Genomic DNA, 6530 nt, shown 5'->3' on the forward strand with positions numbered 1-6530 from the left:
AATTAAGGTAGTCTTCTGGGTCTCCCCTCATGGACCATGACCCCTATGAGCTGACTTCCTATCTCAGGAATAAGTCAGTCTCTCACAGGTTTGCCCAGTCTTAAGTTTTCTACTTTGGAAGTATAAGGGGTTGGAAGAAATGAAGTGTGGCTTCCCCATAAGGGACACACTGCTACAATGGCCCATGGGATGTTTTCTCTGACAGGTGATTTTATTCTTTCACTCCAGGATGCATCTGAAGGAGCTTGGTTTCCCCACTCAGAACTTTTGGCCAACTCCCACCTTCACAGATACACAATGTTACTTGAGCAAGGCTGTAAATAATTCCTGGGCCTAAATAATACAATGTGAGGTATTTGCTGAGCTACTTAAACATTTCTTTATACAATGACTAGTACCCATTTGAAAACCATGTCAATGCCTATATAGGCTGCCCTAGAAATCAATGTTGCTAATCTCACATGGTCACTGACCATGCTGTCACATTGCCAAGGCAAATCCGTTGAATGAAAGGAATGATCAACAACATTCTCTGGATTCAGGCAACCTTTCACTTTTTTTTACTTCTCCTCTGCCCCAACTTAAAATTTAAGTAACTAGAAGTAAGAGAAAGCAGACACATCACCAGGTGCCCCTTGCCACATTCTAAAGGCCCATCTGCTCCTTTAAATACTCTGGTCAGATACTTCATACAAATGCTCCATGAATAGCTTTGATATTGATTTAAGTTATCTCCACTTTGTTGTCAGTTCCACAGGCAGCCATCCTTGTGAATGTATCAGGAATTGATATGTCATAGTCATTTTCCTCACCTTCCAAGACCAACATGTGAACTTTTTTCCAAGGCCATCAGACTAAGAGCTATCTATTTAATGCCAAATCTCATTAGAACATGGCATCATCGTGGAGCCAGTGTAAAATAGGGGAATGAAACAAGCAGACTTCTGTACCTTTGATGATGGCCAGGCATCAAATACTTGATCTTCAGCAAGCTTTGCAGCCCAGGGAAAGACCGTCAATATCAACAGAATGACAGGTGCCAGTAAGAAAGCCTTTATTTATTACCTCATTTTATAGAGCAGATTTGAGAATCCACTGCTGCTTTATCCAGTCCCTGTGAGATCTGTTTCCCAACTTTTCTACCATCATTACACTTAAACCACACACACCATTGTCCAGTCCGGATAGCATATACTAATATCAAGATGTCCTGTACCCAGGCTGCTGGTTGGTGAGAGAAGACTTAGGCTTCCCAGGCCATGGGGATTCCAATTGGTACTAAAACCTCTCTTGGTTGAGGTCCTTATGGACATTACCAATGCACTTTCTGATATCCCACCAATGTCAGGCATGTCTTAGCCTTTCTTCTTCCTCTCAGGCACATAAAAGATATTGGATAAAGTGATGTTGTTTAATAATAAGCTCCAATGCTTCTACCCACATTGTATTATAGGATATTTATATATATAAGATCATTTTGTAAGATTGAGAGTCTTTGTTGAGGCACTCTCTATTCTTTCTCCCTTCTGTTCTATGAAGCCTCTAGTTCTATCTAATCAGATCATTTGGAACCACCACAAAGCCTTGTCTCTGACAGGTCACTCTCTAGTCTTTACTCCTTGACAGAATAACCTTTGCTTGAATAAGAGAAAACTATGAACATCAGCATTAACATCAAGATTCATAATTAAGTTGGTGAGCAAAACCTTCCCTTTAGACCTTCAGATCATTTCCACTCGGTTTATACAAATACAGCAAGAGTGGAACTTTTTAGTGAAAACTAAACTGACATTTAGTTTTCATCTTTACCTTGCCCTTCAACTTTGACAAGATATTACCATGTTTTAAGCAGCCAGTCAAAGCTTTTTCCCTTAGACATATGTGAGCTAGGACACAGACAGCTCTTTGAAAAAGCTGGATGTCTTAAGTACATGCAAAAGGGAACATTTATTTTTTGCCCACTCACTAAATTGCTTCATGGACTCATTTTTCTCTAGCCATAACTAGGAATATCAACTAAGACTCTGAGCTTTCTCTCTCTCTCTCTCTCTCTCTCTCTCTCTCTCTCTCTCTCTCTCTCTCTCTCTCTCTTTCTCTTTCTCTCTCTCTCCTTTCTTTTTTAAAGTCAACCACAGAACTAGATGAGCTATAATTCTTGTTTTATGACCTGTTATGTCTTCATGAATGCATTTTTATTGTGTTAAATTGAAAGCAGTCATTCATATTAATATTATAATAGACCTCTACAATCCACCCAACCACAGAACTATAACATTGTTAATAACTTACTTCTACACTTAATCCACCTCCACCTTGCTTCCCACCCCAAAAGTTAGCACAACCCTGCATTGTATGCTTCTTAATTTTTTGCTTGTTTTTAGAGTTTATCACCCACTGTATTTGCAAATATTGAAATATATTGTTTAGTTTTACTTTCTTTTACCTTATTATAAGAAAAGACAGCAACTTGCTTTTTTCCCCCTTCAGTATTATATACCACAAATCACCATTATTATTGAACATACTGTATTTTATACATGTTCACTACTATATAGCATTCCATTCAATGAGACACCACAATAGATTTTTTTTTAATTTTTCTATCAATGAGAATTTGTGTTATTTACATTGTTTTGCTGTTATGGACAATGCTGTTGTGGATATTATTCTTATCTCTTAGTTCGTGTGTGCTGAGATATATATACATATATTAGATAATAAAATGTTTTCATGGCCCTCCCATGAAGCATGAAGGATTCTCATCCAGTAAAAATGATAAAATTCTAAAGTGTTATCTGATTTCAGATAAATCTCTCCTTCAGCTGAAACCATTTGGAGGCCTGAGAACCAGCCGTGAGAGAGGGCACTGGGTGAGCTTTCTCAGTATTTCTTATTCTACCTCCTTACCCACTTGCAGGAGTCTGCTTCACAACCTGAAAGCAGAGGGAATAAAGAAAGATGGGATAATCTTATGGTGCTGGTACAACTGTATGATTACTTTTTTTAAAAATCTCATACGGCCAAAACCAGTTTGGCTCAGTGGATAGAGCGTCGGTCTGTGGACTGAGGGGTCCCAGGTTCGATTCCAGTCAAAGGCATGTACATTGGTTGCGGGTACATCCCCAGTAGGGGGTGTGCAGGAGGCAGCTGGTCGATGTTTCTCTCTCATCGATGTTTCTAGCTCTCTATCCCTCTCCCTTCCTCTCTGTGGAAGATCAATGAAATATTTTTTTTTAAATCTCATACTGTGCTCCCATGGTTTTATCACAGGTTTCTCTGCTGAAGAATGCATACCTTAGCACTTATAATACTGAGAGGGCTTTTATGACCCCCTTATCAGCCCCATATGCTTCCCACAAGTTCCCCTCTGCCTCTCTGGCAGTCACTTTGGTAAGATCCCTTTTAAGAAGACTTCAGCTTTGACCGGTGTTGTTCAAAGTATCGGGTTGGATTCCTGTCAAGGGAACATACCTGGATTGCAGGTTCCATCCCCACTCTGGTCAGGACGCATGTGTAGGAGGCAACCAATCGATGTGTCTCTCTCACATCAATGTTTCTCTCTCTCCCCCTCCCTACCTCCTTTCCACCCTCTCTGAAAAGCAATGGAAAAAATATCAGGTGAGAATTAACAATTAAAAAAAAAAAAAAAGACTTCAGGCCATCCTGGCAGGTGTGGTTCAGGAGGATGAGTGCCCCACCTCCACACCATACACCAAAAGTCACCAGTTAGATTCATGGACAGAGCACATGTATGGGAGGCAACCAATAGATGTTTTTCTCTCACACATCGATGTTTTTCTCCCTCTCTCTCTAGAATCAATAAAAACATGTTAAAAAAAAAAAAAAAAAGACTTCAGGTCAGTTTCAGGGCCCGCCTCTGGAACACAAGTATCTTGGCTTTTCTGGTGGTGAGAATGGAGCAGCATGGTCTCAGGCAGGTACATTTCTTCTCTCTCCTTTCTCAGGCCCACCGAACTTATCTTAGGCCCCTCCTAGCAGAATTGAAAAACTGTCCCTGTGTGCTCCAAATTTGAGGGATTCCTATTAAGCTTTCCAAGATGCTTTATCAATGCCCTCTTCACTTGGCTGAATATAAGGGGCCATCACCTTCCCCTGCTCCTGTGAAAGAAGAGACAAACAGCTTCAATACCCTAACAGTTCTCTTTATGGAATGTCTCTCCCAAATCTAATGGAAACCTCTGATGTAGGCTGGAAGTGGGTGTTTGGCTTAGACACAGGCAGAGCTGATTTTACAATCTCTTGGCCTTCCTTCCTAGGTATTTTAGCCCTTATTTTAAGATATGGGGGAGGGGAGAGTATTGGGTACCTGTTCTAATGCTATCAGGCATTGAGGTCTCTACTGAAATTTCAAGACCTAAAGAGTCTCATTTGAATATATCCCATTACCTTGCAAACTAAAAGGCTTTTTATCAAATTAAGGAATTTGAATTCCATTAAGACTCCATATGTCAATTAAAAGGATTCATAATCCCGGCTCAGTACCAGTACATGAGAATCACTCAGGAGGGGGGATCTCTTGTCTGTAACAGCAGAGGACTCAGAAGTCACCTAGACGTGAAGAAATTCCAGTCAAGAAAGAAGACTAGGCAGGTTATCAAGGAGTCCTAATGCCTCACCAAATAAAGAAGCACTGAAAGGTTTGCACATAAAGAATTCCAGGGCCTGGTATTGAGGAGGAGAGAAGGAACAGGAATATAAGAAAAAAGTGAAGACGGTAGAGATGCCCACTTTTGCACATGTCTGAGGTTAAAGAGCCAGAGATGGGGCAGAGAAGGCTTACCTTGTAACCCAGTTACAGTAAGTGGTTTCTTCCCTTGTGCTTTAAATCTTCACTTTATTCCAGTTCCAATTAATGCAGTTGGCCCTCCAAGCACGTGCTCCTGTCTTTACTGAGTGGTCTTCCCAGTAACCTAATGTTTTCAAAAGAAGTATCCCTGGACTCTCCCAACCTATCCAGGCACTGGAGTCCATGGGGACTTGTGTTTCATGTAGCCAGATTCCCAAAGTTTCCACTTTGTCAGAATTTATAAAATTGACAACATATTTTTTCTACTTTTCTATCTTTCTGTTGTTCATTAACCCTTAATTGTGGATCTAGTTGGTTATCAAATTCCAGTCATCCCTCATAAGCCATCCCGCTATGAGTCAAGCTTTAACTACATGACATCATAAAGTATGAATTCAACATTAAGTAAATACATTAACTGATATATTTATTCGTTTCTTAATTCCACAAATATTTATTGACTATATACTGTGTTGCCAGGCACTGTTCTGGGTACTGGAAATGCACTAGTGGAAACAGGCAAAGTCCTATTCTCATGAAGATTGCCTTCTACTAGAAATACAGCCAAAACAAAATAAAACAAAATAAATAAGTATGTAACATGACCGGTAGTGCTAAATACTGTGAAGAAATATAAAGGATTGCTTCTTGGTCTTTTGACTAAGATCAAGTGTAGACATATAAAGGCGATAGGGGAAATCTTGGAGAGGTCCGCACATGCCTTCAGAATACACACAATAACGGAACATGTTCCAGCTCATGATAGGTTTGGGGGAACTTTGTTTCTCTAACATAACTGTGTTTCTTACATCATGGTGGGAAAATAGCAGGAATCTCTAATAGGACATATATGTTCAAAATCCATTTCAGGCTCTGACTCTCTCCCCTTTGACTCCCTCACTCCTTTCCAAAGCACCCTCTCAAATCTCTGGTCCATCATCAACAAAACCTGCTTCATCTCTAAATGTTTTCTTCATCTCTTGTTCTAACTGAAACCCAGATCTGCCCTGAGGACCCCCCTTCTCCAGTAATCCCCACATTGTGACTATTTCCTTCTCATAGTTTCCTACTACAGAGTCAGAAGGTGGCTCCTACTTCTTTACCATTTGCAAATCAAGGCCTGGCACATTGTAGGAACTCTACCAAAACTGTTTTTGGAACACATGGCTGCCTTAAGCTCTTTCCCTTCAGGTCAGAAGAAGGGACCTGGAGCATCTGAACCAGCCCCTGGGTTACAATTAATTAGGCTGAGTTATGCACCTCCCTGAGCCAGAGCAATTGGATTTCTCTCTGGGACTTTAGGAGAGACACCCATTTGCAATGTGGAGCCAAGCTGGGAGGTCATGCGGATTTTAGGTTGTGTAGACTACCATTTGGATGCAGTTTTGTGTAAGCAAATGAATGAGCAGAGAGATGCTCTGTGGAGAAAAAAAGAGGCAGAAGCAAATTAGAGATGAGACTCTGAAGTAAGAAGGAGGAGGAAAGTAAAGGCTTGATGATGATTCATTTTACAGGAGGACAATTCAGTTCCCTGAATCTTAGGATTCCCATATCCTGAGGAGATGGGAATGATGCTGTTTCACCCCTTTATTTTTGCTGTCTTGAATGGTTTTTGTTCTTTGTAACTGAACTACACTTGCTTGTGTGTTGGCTCTGCACATCAGCATTTATAGCAGCTTATATTAATAAATGGAAGGCTTCAGTTTCCCCAAGCTCTGCACAA

The sequence above is a fragment of the Eptesicus fuscus genome, chromosome 16 (genome assembly GCF_027574615.1).
Source record: "Eptesicus fuscus isolate TK198812 chromosome 16, DD_ASM_mEF_20220401, whole genome shotgun sequence".
Lineage (NCBI taxonomy): Eukaryota > Metazoa > Chordata > Mammalia > Chiroptera > Vespertilionidae > Eptesicus > Eptesicus fuscus.